A 14,522-nucleotide genomic window follows, 5' to 3' on the forward strand; every position below is an offset into this window, starting at 1 on the left:
TGGGAGGGTGAGGGTCACGATGGAAAATCACGGTAGCCAGCCTCCAAGCTGGTGCCCAGTGATCCTTGCCTTGTGGCATTCATGCTCTTTCACAGTCCTTCCAACACTGTAAGAAGGTTGCTCTGTGCAACCAACTCAATATAGTGGAAGTGATGGTTTGTGGCTTCTAAGACTAGGTCATAGAAACTGTTTCCACTTCCCTTACTGGATTTTGGATCGCCTGCTCTGGGGAAGCCAGCCATCCTGTCATGGGACACTCACGCAGCGTAGGGAGAGACCCACGTCGGGGAGGAACTCAGGTCTCCTGCCAACAGCCAGCACCCACTTCCTGTCCCCATGAGCGAGCCACCTTGGAAGTGGATCTGGCAGCCCGAGATCCAGCTTTCAGACGACTTCAGCCCCTGCTGGCAACTTGGCTGAAACCTCCTGAGAGACCCAAGCCAGCGCTGCCCCGCTAGGACATGCCTGGATTTCTGACTCACAGAGAGGGAGAGATAGTAAATGTTCTCTTTGTTGCTTTAAGCCACTCATTTGGGGGGTAACTTTTTATGCAGCAAAAGATACAGAAATGAAGGCTAGGGGAATCGTTCGGGAAAAGCCTTGAGTTTCAAGGCTTTGCCATGGTGTTGTGTGCAACGGGAGCAATGTTTTCTGTTTGGTTGGTTGGTTTGCTTTGTTTTTTAAAAAAACACACAAAGGGGACTTCCCTGGTGGTCCGGTGGTTAAGACTCCGCGCTTCTCACGCAGGGGGCCCAGGTTTGATCCCTGGTTGGGGAGCTGAGATCCCACATACCGCAACTAAGCCCATGCGCTGCAACTACTGGGCCCACGGACTCTAAAGCTTGCGTGCCACAACGAAGACCCAGCACAGCCAAAACAATAAATTAAAAAAAAAAAAATTAAAAAATAATGAAAAGAAAACAAACACAAAGAATGATGATTCTGATGATGTGCACAGTGTCGGTTGTCAAAAGGAGTGACCGGAGGTGGGAAGGTAATTTCAGAGGCCACTGCTGTGGTCCAGACAAGTCGTGATGACAGTCTGAACGCAGACACTGTTAGGGGGATGGAAAGAGACACCTCAGGGGCAGGTCCACGAGACCCTCGACATGGGGAGGCGTGTGAAGGAGCAGAGGAGGGTGACTCCTTGGTTGGGAGCCTGGGGACGCGGGAGGGCCAGGATCTCATTTACCCCAAGAGGAAACAGGAGTGAGCACCTGTGTGGAGGCCTGGCGGGTAGGAGAGAAGCAGTGTAGACGTCCAGCAGCGGGGACTGGCTCCCAGGCTCGTTCACAGACCAGACTGGTTGAGAAACTTCTCCCGGAAGGATGGGGCTTTCCACGTGAGAACGTCTCTTCCTCGAGGCCAAATGTTCCCCGGTGACAGCGCCATGGAGATTTTTAGCGTGTGACCTTTCCCAGCCTGAAGAGCAGCATCGCCTTCCTGGAACTTGTTCTCCAGCAGACAAGTCAGTGACCCTCAGAGGAGGGAGCTGCCGGGGCTTGACCGGCCAGAGTCTGTGGCAGCGCCAGTGTGTGTGGGAAAGAGGAGGCCAGACCCCGAGTTTTACAGAAAGCCTCCGTCTCCCTCCCTTGTAGGGTACCAAGTTCAATGCAAATCAGAGGCTGAAAAATAAAAAGGCCTGTCCATAAATCCCAAATGGAAGGGAGCTTCTCATGGAATTGCCTTATATGACAGTGACATCAAGCCTGGAGGTAATACTTGGCAAGATAACGTTAGGAAACCACCAGGACATAAACATTGCTTTTAAAGATTCTAGAACAGGCCTGAACCAAAGCACTGTGGGATTCGTAACATGCTTTCTTGCAACAAATAGAGTCTGATTTGGAGCAAAGCAAGAAAGCACCGAGGGAAACTCGAGAAACAGTGAAGAGTGTCTCAGACGGGGTCTGCAGTCCCCGGCCACAGCCGGGGGGGTGGGAGGATACACCCGGAGTTGTGAGAGTCCTCTGCAAGGGATCGTGTGTTAAAACCGTGTGTTTTCATGTTTATGGTCATCTAAACAGATGGAGATAAGCCTATTCTGTGCTCTCCAGTGACTCCCTCAGTTAGGAGTACTACTTTGCCACGTCAGGACCCGTATCCATAAATGGGTTTATAATCATTTTGATGCCAAGTGGCATTTTTAAAAGTAGTTGCAGATTAATGGAAAAGACAAGAGATGGATTTCATACGAAACAAAGTATTTGCGTCAAGTGAAGGACAAGAGACATCTCAGTGCCTGGCATGAGTGAAGACATAGCAGCAGGTCACACCAAGAAGCCAAGGAAGTTGCCTGACAGGCAGGGCCACCTCTGTGGTTTGATGGAATTAGGGTTCAGCAAAACAATAACATCTGTCGCTCTGAACTAACGTGGTTCCCTGGAATTTTAGGGTTTGGAAACTTTTTGCATTTAATTTGCAGCTGGTCAGGTGGCAGAAAATGCAGGTGAAACGTGCTCGGGGGACAGTCCCCTCAAGGCCCTGAGCTCCACGTGCCCAGTTCTCCCTGGCTTTCTGGGAGAATCCCCGAGAAATACCACAGTCACTGTTCCTGCTGAGCTGCAGCCTGATGAGCACAATTTCTTTTACTTTCTAAAGCAAAGTTTTTCTAGGAGATGTGTGACTCCACCCAAAGAAGAAAGAGCCACTATTGTGGGGAACATAATCAACAAAATCACCACCAGCACCATCATCATCGTCAAAGCATTTATCAATGCTTGGCATCTGCCCTCAGAACTGCAGTAGGTATTAGTGATAGCACGTGGTGGTGTTGTTTTTCAGTGGGAACTGCATGGATGCTTTGGGATCAGAACACAAGGTCTTATTGCTAATGCTGTGAAAGCCCCACATACGTCCACCCCAGATGGTGAGGGGCAGATGCACAGCTGTGGAATTTTGTTCCTGGAGCCCCAGCTGGGCTGGGCTTGGGGTAAAGGGGCCAGAGGACGAGACTATATGTGTTGGGTGGTAATAAATGGGCAAGGGCAGTGGCTTTCCATAAGAAGGTCCTATACTGCTGTGAAAACTGCTTCGAGGTGAAACCACACCCCTGCAGTATGTAGCGGCTGGAAACTAGGATGGGGACACCAACACAACGAGACCTCAAATGGAGTCAAGGCACCAGGTGTAACCCCTCCTCTCCCCTTAGCAGACCCAACTCATACATTAATTTGGGCCTCTTAGAACTTCAAAGATTTAGGTACGTTTTTTCACACACCCAGTTTCCTGGCTGTGAGTTTCCAAAGCTCGTCCCATGATGCCTGGAATACCGGAAAGCCTACCTCCCCTTGTCCCTTGAGTGTCCCCTCAGGAAGAGGCACATGTGATCTATTTCCACCCTGTACACAGAGCTCCGTCTTTTCAGTAGTCTTGCCACGCACCCGCACAAGAAAATCCAATCAAACTATGGGATCAATGCAATTAATTTGACTGTGCTTGTGAAGGTTGAAGGACTCATGAAAGGAGGTCACACTGTATACCACACTGCCTCTGTCCTCTCTTCATTTCACCTTTATTATCTTTATTTTTGCTCTGGTTCTTCCTTCCTGAATCAATGACGGATGACATTTGGTAGCATTAATAAAAACCTGACCACAGCGCTTAACCAAATAGGGTGATTTGTTTTTCGGAGGTGTTGTTTGCATGATGTAAATTCCACACATTTTAAGTGCACAGTTCAATGAGTTTTCACAAGTGTAAGGTAGCTATCTAAAACCACCTCCTCAGAATAGAAAATATTTGTATCACCCGAGAAAATGACCTCATGTCCCTTCCTTGTCAATCTGGGTCCCCTGTCCCCAGGCAAAAACAGTTTGGATTTTTGTCACCATAGCTAAGTTTTGCCTGTTTCTAGCACCTCATATGAACAGAGTAATACCGAATGCATTCTTCTGTGCCGGCTTCATTTGTTCAAAGTAACATTCGTGAGATTCATCCCTGTTGTTGAATGTATCAGTTTTTCCTTTTTATTGCCAAGTAGTATTCTGTTGAATAAATACACTACTATTTGTTTATCCATTCACTTGGTAAATATTTGGACTTTTTTTTTCAATTTTTGCTTATTACAAATAAGGTGGTTAAAAATATTCTTGTACAAGTCTTTTATTTATATCTTTTTATTTTTCTGGGGTGAATAACCAGAGGTAAAGTTGTTGGGTAATAAAGGCATGCGTATTTAAGTTATCAGAAACTGCCCAGCAGTTTTTCAAAGTGGCCGCACTAATTTACACTCCCAATAACAATGTTCAAGAATTCCAGTTGCTCCATGTACGCCCTGACATTCAGTGTTGCCAGTTAAAAACATTTTAACCCTTCTAGTGGATGTGAAATTTCACTGGGGTTGTAATTACATTTCTCTGATGACTAATGACGTTGAGCATCTTTTCAAGTGCTTATCGGCCATTTCTAGCTTCTTCCATGACATGTTCATTAAAGTCGTTTGCTCAGTCTTTAAAAATATTGAGTTATCATTTTCTTTATTTTTTTTAATTTTTAAAAGTTACAGCAGTGTGTATACTCTGGATACAAGCCCTTTGTCAGATAAATGTATAGTGAATATTTTCTCCCAGTTTTTGGTTTGCCTTTTCATATTCTTCATGTCTTTTGCTGAGTGGAAACGTGAAATTTTGATGAAGTTCAGTAAATCAGGTTTTAATTTTACGGTCAGTGTGGATCTCTTTCCGGGCTCTTTATTTTGTTCTGTTGATCTATTTGTCTACTCTTAAGCCAGTTTCCACTTTCTTGATTCAGATAAGGTTATTATCTTGTTCCCAGAGATAGAGGGACCAGGGTGAAGCTGTGCCAGGGAGTTGTGTGTTCAGAGCAGCCTCTCTCCAGCTTCCTGCTCCATCATCTTCAGCAAGTGGATTTTTGTTTTCCAGTAGCAAGATAGCTACTTCTTTGGCATCACATTCTAGCTCCTAGTGGGAAGAAGGGGACAGACAGGCTAAAGGCCAGCTGAGTTTGTCCTTTCTTTATCAGAAGAAGAAGAAGACAAAAAATCCAAACCATCATAAAGACCTTCTTGAGGTCCCATCTATAATTCTGTTTACATCTCATTGGTCAGAACTGACCACAAGGCCACCTCCTAGTGGCAGTGGAGACTGGGAAGATGAATGCTTTCACGCTCTGCACTGGTTGCATTTGTGAACCAGGGACCGCAGCAAAGGGGGAGGGATTATACCTACTAGTCTGGGCAAATCAGAGCCCCCTGTGGAGCTGGAGGTGGGTCGATCTCCCGTACACAGTGAGGCTGCTACAGGGTGGGGAAGAGTTAGACAGCCTCCATCACCCTTCCTGTTCCCACATGTATTCTGGGGATAAAACTGAGGAGTGAGGACAAAGAGAAACTTCCAGAATATATATTTTATTGTGTTTCATGTCTTCAGTTAATTGTGCATCAGCTTCTCAACCTGGCAAGGGGTACCCAGGAGGGCATAAGACTCATGAGGAGAGTTTTTCAAATGACACGACCTCCTATCCACAAGGCCACTCTCATCTGCAACAGAAACAGCAATCCCTTATTCAGATCATTAATTAAATTAGGAAAATTTGAATCTTTGAATGATACCTGCCTCTTTAACACCTTCAATCAATCGACGTCTTAGAAACTCAAAGCCAAGTAAAGGTTTGGGTCCAGAGACGTCGATGAGCACACCATACTTCTGTTCAGAACCTGCTGTGTTCACTCAGTGACAGAGTGAAGGGCTCTTGCAGGATGACTGTCTCGCCACGTCTCAAAGCAGGCATTGCTCACGTTTCCAGTGTGAATACTGTACCTTTTCTTATCTGTAGTACTTGGAAATCCATCCACACCTCCTGCTGTTGAGTCATTGGTTTAGTCTTTAGTTATCCCATCCTGTTTCCTAGAAGAGATTGGGTTGAGTGGCAGTAACCAGGCAAGAGCAAAGTAAGCCTCGACCAAAACAAGTTTCCATTTGGTGGGAGGAATTGAGGCCCGAGCACCTCCTGTCACGGGAGACTGGGGATTGGGAAGAATCAGTTTGAGCTGTACTACCACGTTGAGGGCTCTGTTAGTTTCCTGGAGCTGCCATAACAAAGTACTATAGACTGGGAGGCTTTACACAATAGAAGTTTGTTCTCTCACAGTTCTGGAGGCCACAGAAGTCAGAAATCAAGGTGTCGGCAGAGCTGCGCTCTCTCTGAAGGTTCCAGGGGGGCGTCTGTTCATGGTTTTCTCTGAGCTTCTGGTGTTGCCAGGAATCCTTGGCGTTCCTTGGCCTGTACACGTATCGCTCCAATGTCTGCCTCTGTTGCCACACGGCACTCTCCCTCCTGTGTCTCTTTTCCTCTTCCTTTAGGGACACCAGTCTTACGAGTAAGGGCTTACACTACTCCAGGATGAGCTCATCTTAACTTAATTATGTCCGTAATGATCCTATTCGCAATAAGATTACATCCTGAGATTTCAGGGCTTAGGACTGGGACCCATCATTTGAGGGGGATACAATCTGCCTGGGAACAGCTGCTAACACATGTCCCAGAGTTTGTAAGGAGAACCAGGACCAAGATGCCTGAATTACTATTTTGTAAGGTCCAGGAACAAAGCCACGTTAACTGGAAGAACATGTTTTCTTCGTGTCAAACTAGACTGGATTACTTCCTAGATAATAATAGAGGCCGTTAGCAGCATCGCTCATTGCTGGGGAGTTCAGACTGGAATCAAACACCCCCATCTCATCACTCCTGTACTAGAGACCAGCTTCAGTTGGAGAGGAAGAAGTGGACCCACAAAGACACAGAGTGAAGGCAGAGAGTGTCCTGAGGAAGTGAGGATCCCTCTCCTGGGTGTGCCCAAGGCTGACTTCCTTGCAGCCACGCGTGGGCATGTGAGCCCACAAGCTTCCTTTTTGCTTTTCATTTTCACCAACCCTGCATCCCAACGGTTGGACAGAGGAGAGGCTCCGTGTGTATCTGATCGAAACCTGAGGTGCTAGATTTTCCAAGACACACAAAGGGACACCTTCTGGGGATGGGAGTGGAGAATGTGGGTGCTAGTGGCGGTGGGACGGCTAACTACCTAAAGAGGGGAAGGGGCTAGGACACCAGGCTGCAGGGGTGCAGTAGGAGACCAATTACGGAGAGTGACACAGAGGTAGGGAAACGGGAAGTGTCCACACGGAATACTGTCCTTCTGCAGACCTGAGTCTCTGAGGCCTGGTACGAGGAAGTGAGTGAGACCACACTGCAACTTCTGGTCTCCCACATTCATTGCTCCTAACCCCACAAGTAGAAAACTGTACCTCCCCCTGTCCTTTTCTGGGGTGTGTTTGGTCTGGGGAAGCTGGTGAGGCAAGAGGCACCTAGAAAAGGGACAGAAATCAGTTCCCATCACAAGGGAACGTGGAGGTGTCACAGCTCTGGCAGAGGCGAGGCTCGGGGGATAGCTCTGCAGTTCCCAGATCCCCCATCCCACCTCTCCTCCACCCTCCTCCACTCCATTTAGCTTCCTGCCCCCCAGTGAAAAGGGGGAGTCCTGACACATCTGGACAATCCTCCGAGAGCAATGTAGCGCTCGCTTCACTGTGAACCCGGCACTGTACAACTCCAGGAAGTCAACAGAGATAACGATGCTAGCATTTAACCACAGCTCTCATGGTGTCCACGGGAGCATCTGAAAACCTGAATCTGGGAAATTTGTAGGCACCTTAGGAGGTGCTGGGAAAATCGGCCGTCTTTGAGGTGCTGGCACAAGGGGGTGTGTATTGGGGGCGCCTTCTACACGTCCCCTACAAATCTGCCTGGGTCCTCTGACCTCATGCAGGGGTTTTAAGAGCTGACACACGCAGAAACAGTGTTGGCAACCAGAGTGGTCCCAGAATCTCCATCCAGCTCAACCTACTTCCAAACCAAGTTTCTTCTCAAGTTTTGTTCCGTAAATCTGAATCACGGGGCCACCCTCCTAGCAAACTGAGAGTCTGAGGGGTTCTTACCTGCCTTGCGTTAATCAGCTGTGATCTCCCTGAGCGGTCCCTCTGCGCCCTGGCTCGTTATAAATGGATGCTGAATAAGCGTTAGGGTAAGTGGTGGATTTACTAACCTGAGGACAAAAGACCTGAGCTGAGCGTTCAGATTCACGAAGAGCTTAGAACATCGCTCCGTCCCTTTGGGGGGAGAAGCCAGGCAGTCCTTTCTGCTCTCCTGAGGAAGACACTTGGATACAGTCACTGTATTCCCTCCTCATGAGTGGCCTCTCCAGGACCAAGGGCGAAGGGGGTGGAGCAAGTGGGGGGGGAGACTCGAGGAGTAAGTGTGGGTACCACCATGTATGGACACTGGTGGGATCGCTCAGCATGAGTGGTCCATTTCCCTAGGCCTCATTCATTCTTTCCTGCCCTCCCCGCATTCCCAGGCTCATCCTGAGAGAGGCAGGGGGCTGGCAAGGGGCCTGGCGGGAGGACTGCCAGCTGCCCTGGGTCGGAGGAGCTCGTGGGACCCAGCACTTCGTGGGCAGCCTGCGGACGGCTCTCACGATGCCTTGGGCGGGAGGATGGTAGACTTGGGGAGCCTTGGTAGGAGGTTCTGTTGGGGACTTTTGTGGCCTCTGAGAAGCCAGCTTGCCACTGGGCCCTGGGCACTGGGCAGAATGTCTCCACTTAGCTTACAGGCTGTGGTTCCTGTTGGGAAATTCATCTTACTCTGTGAGCAGTGCCCCTCCCAGCATCATCATTACTCACTGTGGTACTGTGCTGGGTTCCCCTTTTGGGACTTGCATCAAGGTTGTGAGAGACTGTGCCTTGGCTGGGGAGAGGGCACCGTGTGGTCAGATCACTTCTCGATTGGCTATGACTCACAGGCTGGAGCAGGGCTGCCCTCACCCCTGGCTTTGCCACCTTGCTCCTTCCCCAGGTTGATGTGCGCCATGGACGGGTTGCCTGAGCCTCCAGGGCCTCCAGAAAAAGTAACTAAGTTTCACTGGCTTTGGAGTCGAGGGGTCTGGCTTTGAGTACCATGTTTTTATTTGCTTTGTGACTTTAGTCAAGTGACTGGGGTTCTCTGAGCTTCAATTTCCTCATCTGTAAAAAGGGCGATAACAATAGGGTTTTGTCCATGTTAAACGAGGCATTGGATGAAAAGCACTTGGTACAGTGTCTGGTGCATTTGTTGCAATTTGCTATATGTTAGCTTTTTTTTTTGGCGGTACGCGGGCCTCTCACTGCTGTGGCCTCTCCCGTTGCGGAGCACAGGCTCTGGACGCGCAGGCTCAGTGGCCATGGCTCACGGGCCCAGCCGCTCTGCGGCATGTGGGATCCTCCTGGACCGGGGCACGAACCTGTGTCCCCTGCATCTGCAGGCAGACTCTCAACCACTGCGCCACCAGGGAAGCCCTCTATGTTAGCTTTTATTCTAAGAAACATTGTAAGACCACATAGTTGTGCCCCAGTACACGGGCCAGAGTGAAGGTGGTGAGGGTCTTCTCGAGCACTGGGGGCAGAGAATATCTCCATGCCTAGCCTTACTTTCTCCTGAGCCTAGAGGCCTCCCTGTCAGTACACGCAGAGGAAAAGGCGGCAGTAACCTCCAAGGCCTGTAGGTGGGCCAGGGAGGCTGGGACGTGACTTATGGGGTGGGAAGTGGTCCAGGCGCCCTGCTGCCCTGCCCCAGTGGCTCCTCCTGGCTTGAGCCCCCGTGGAAGCTGTCCTCATGGTGGGAGGGGCCCGTCCATCAGGATGTGTTTCGAGGCCAGAACAGTTTGGAAAGCTCCCTGTCGAGTTTCCTTCTGTAACACAGCGTCCCTTTCTGCTCTTGGGCTTCTTTTCAGGAGCTAATGTTCAGGCAAGTGGCCCCTTGACTTCTAAGATGATCCCTTCCTGGCTACCAAATGCAACATTCAAAGTGATGAGAAAAATATATGGTCGTAGTCAAATAGGAATGTCAGCATTTAAGGGCCTGATCTCTGTGATGCTGAGCTGGGGGCAACATCTGTCAGCTCGTGACATCAAGGCTATGCCCCCCCATCAGAGCTGAGCTGCCTGCAGGGGTCCGAGTCACTGGGCCTGTGGCGTTGGAGTGATGAGAGCTACCAGCCCAGAGGAGGCGATCCCCAGGGGCCGGGGGAACCCCACTGGGAGACATGCTCCTTTGTCAGTTTCACAGGGTCTGGGCTAGTCTTTACATGCTTTCCAACCATAAGCAGACCTGTGGGGCCACACCAGCGGCTTGAGGTCGCATCACGAGGTGGGATCAGGGTGGACCTGGCTTCCCAATGCAGCTTCCAGAACTCCCGTGAAATCCCTGAGCTTTGAGGTCATGACAGCCCCCTCCCCCTATATTCCTAGCTGCCCCCTGACCTCCCTAGTGTCCCTCCCCCAGGTTCACTGAACATGTGGCCACGGCCTCACAGTCTTCCCCTCCCCCACACTCCTGCCCTCATCCTGAGTGACAGCCACCTCTTTCGGACGCCCCAGCCTGGCCAGCTTCATTTTTGTGCTCCGGTTGCTTCTTAATTCTTTTCTTTTTTCTTCTCTTGCCATCAAGTTGCCCCTTCTTACTGTTGCCATGGTACCTGTTTCCTGCTGTCCCTTCCCCTATCAATGCAGAGCAGACTGTGGTGAAACCCCATGGGCTTGGAGTCACACTATCCCGGGTCTGAGGCCCGTCTCTGCTCTCGGGGGGCTGTGCGATGGTGGGAAAGTGACCGAAAATTTCATCAGTTCGCTCCTCTGTGACATGGTCACAACAGAGAAGGGTGACAAAGTCTTTTTGTAAGAATTAAGGGTTATGATGGATATAAAGTGCTCAGGAAAGTATCTGGCACACATAGAAAACAACCAATAAATGTTAGTATTTATTGTTATTATTATGATTCTCTAGAGTCAAACAAGCCTAGGCTAGGATTTCAGCTTCACCACATGCTCATGTGACCTCTCTCAGCCTCAGTGTCCCCAGCTGTAAAATGGGACAACAGTGCCTCTTCAGAGGGTTGTTATCAAGATTAAACGATGTGCTGCGGTTGCTTGCACTTAGTTGCATTCAACAAACGTTCCTCAAGCCTCACCCTCATTCCTCCTTATCTCTTCCTGTTTGTGTACACTTCAGAGAACAAGTCTTGTTACAGTCCTGCATACAATGACCAGGCTTTTTAGGGCATTTCAAAGAATCAAATGGTGTTTAGTGAATATTCTCTGTTAAACTTGCTTGAATTGCTGAGGGTTGTCTTTGCCGTGTCATAGTTCATGGTGCCGATAACGGACAAGCTCCAGGTCGAGTGAGGAGTGACTGGGATGTTTTGTTGATAAGACTGTGTCAGTTCTAACTGGTGAATGTGATTCAAACACAGAGAACAATAGGACTGTGGTTCAAATGCTTTGTTTTTCTTCTTTTTAAAGATACTTTTTTCTTAAAGGGATTTAAAAAAGTATATTTATTTATTTATTTATTTATGGCTGTGTTGGGTCTTCGTTGCTGCGCATAGACTTTCTCTAGTTGCGGCGAGCGGGGGCTGCTCTTCATTGTGGTGTGCGGGCTTCTCATTGCGGTGGCTTCTCTTGTTGTGGAGCACGGGCTCTAGTCATGTGGACTTCAGTAGTTGCAGCGCGTGGGCTCAGTAGTTGCGTTGCATGGCTTAGTTGCTCTGTGTCATGTGGGATCTTCCCGGACCAGGGATCGAACCCATGTCCCCTGCATCGGCAGGCGGATTCTTAACCATTGTGCCACCAGGGAAGTCCCATAGTTGCTTTAAAAATATGTTTGCATTTGGAAAATGTGATTGGCATTTTTTTCTAACTTTATAATATCACAGACTTTTTTTCTAACTTTATAATGTGACAGAGAAAATCAGATGCTGTGGATTACTGAAAACTTAGTCACCTAAGAAGATCTCTAAGTGGTCCTCAACACCCTTCGTATACAGTGTAAATTATAATATCTCTCAGGATATGTGAGAACATCTGTTTTTCTTCTAATGCAGTAAACATATCTTTTAAATAGACTTAATACAACATTCAGGAATGATAAGCAAAATATAATCACAGTCGTGGGGAATGTGAGCATTTCATAGTAATAACATTGGAACCTCATGTTTAATGCAGTGTTAAAAGTTGACAATTAAGCATGTAAGAGTCAGGAAATTCAATTAAAATTATCACAGTAATAGGGATTTAGCCACATCCTATATTAGTTATGAAATCCATTTAACACCACAAACAGTAATGTTTTCAGCGAGTTTATTTGAAAGGAAAACAGGAACAAAAACACTTTAATGCTGTATATCCTCTGTTAATGTGGTCAGGGTAATTTTGCCAGAGGAAGAATCTTAACTTTTGAATCTTTGAATGCCCGGTCATTTGGTTTGAGTTCTGTGCACTCGCTTGTTGCATAATTTCTGTCAGTAAAGACAGAACAACAAACAAAGGAGTTCTTCTCTCTTCTGCCTACGGATCCCTAAGAGAATGGGGTGTCTGCACCCTGAGGGAATCCTCCAGCGAACACAACCGCCATTCTCATTTCTCTCCCCACTTCTCTGTGGGCACAGATGCTCTTCGGTTGTAGGAGTTGAACTTCAGTGTGGATGCTGCACCTCTAATCTCGAGCTGGGAACCCCCTGTGGCCGTGTATCTGGGGGGAAACAAAGCTTGTAATTCAGTTCTCCAGTCATCACACGGGGTTCATAGACTCTTTGTTGAGGCTACCCCATACGCCTTCCTTCTGATAGCCGGGCACACCTCCCTCTACTCCTGTCAGGAGACCATAGGAAATGGGCATTCGTGTTTAATACACGTACCTCTGCCATCAAGTTTAAATTTGCTATATCTCAATAGTACGGTCAAGTGGATCATTTGGGAGCTATGATGCTTATCAAAATTCATTCAAGAAGAGCCAAAGTCAACCAAGCACGGGGGCCTTCAGCTACGTGCCCAAATGACCCCTGATGAGGTACCATAAGAATGATGATAGTGAAAGGGTCTCGAGAGGAACTTCTCAGGGAATTGCGCCCACACTCATCCAGACCCAGAATGTTGTCAGAAATCTGAGAATCACACTTGTCTTCTCTTCCTTATCCCCCATCCCTCACTAAACCTCATAGTTACTATTTAATAGCGCTCATATCCACCATCCTGTGCCCGAAGCCGTTTTTCTCCATAGATCTCTGGAACGGACCCCCAACTGCTCTCCCGTCTCCATGCTGGCGCCTCCAACTTGCTCTCCGTACTGTAGCCAGCGTGATCTTCCAAACTGCAAATACAGCTGGGAGACAATCCTCTTAATATCCTCGAGTGGCTTCTCTTTGCCTCTGGGATCATTTCAAAACTTCTTATTTTATTTTATGTCATTTTTGGCCACCCCGCGCAGCTTGTGGGCTTCTAGTTCCCTGACGAGGGATTGAACCCAGGCCCTTGGCAGCAGGAGCGTGGAGTCCTAACCACTGGACCACCAGAGAGTTCCCTTGACACTTGCTGATGGCGCTGGTAGGGCCCTTTGTGACGGGGTTCCCCAGGCCCCTCTCACACCACCTCTTCAGTCTGGTTTCCAGCGAAACGAAAAACATTTCAGCTCATCAAGTGCATCGTGATCTTCCCTTTGCATACAAATGCAGCCTGCTGTGAAAGCTGCTGTGTCACCTGAGCCTAAAGACTGCTGATACAGCGCGATTCAGTGGCGGTTGAAGCACTGTTGGCAGGTCGCTGGTGGTGGTAGGTAGGAAGATGCGGTTTAGAATCTTTCACTCTACAGGTGAATCCTAGCATAGCTCCTTAGGATGTTGGAGCCAAGCTATGTTATCCTCCAAAGATAACTATTCTCCTTTTAAGAAACACCTGGCTTGCTCTTGGTAATAAATGCTGACTCTTCACCATGGGCCATCATGGTAGCTTGTGAACTGAGTTGTCCATAGTGAACTGAGTGTCATCTGACCCAAGCCAGAAAGTTGGGCTCACAGAGCCACATTCCATCATCAAATGCAAGGGGTATACGTATAAGAGACTGGGCTCAAGCAGTGCCTGAAGCCACAAGTAAATTGCGTGAGCAAGGAGGTTTCAGAGGCAACGTGGCCCTGCCAACAACTTGATTTTGGACTTCTGCTCTCCACGACTGTGAGACAATAAACTTCCGTGGTTTTAAGGCACCCAGTTGCGGTACTTTGTTACATCTGCCCTAGAAGCAAATACATGCGTGCACATAGACTATTTAACCACACAATTGTGTTAGGTCATACCCCTATCTCACACACACACACACACACACACACATATATAGTCTCTAGTGGTTCTGCTTCTCTGGTTGAACCCCTGCTGATATAGGACATATGTTTTTACTTCTTTTGGAAAAATACCTAAGAACTGCTAGGTAATAGTAAGTGTGTATCTAGCTTTTTAAGAAGCTACCAAGCTTTTCCAATGTGTTTTGATTTATATTTTGCCATTTTTACATTTAGCATTTTACACTCTCGCCAGTTACAGTTAGAATTTCACCTGCTCCACATCCTTGCTAAGCATTCTAGGAGCTTTATAGTAGGATCTCATTGTGGTTTTAATTTGCGTTTCCCTGATGGCTAATGACGT

The sequence above is a fragment of the Tursiops truncatus genome, chromosome 18 (genome assembly GCF_011762595.2).
Source record: "Tursiops truncatus isolate mTurTru1 chromosome 18, mTurTru1.mat.Y, whole genome shotgun sequence".
NCBI classification, from domain to species: Eukaryota; Metazoa; Chordata; class Mammalia; order Artiodactyla; family Delphinidae; genus Tursiops; species Tursiops truncatus.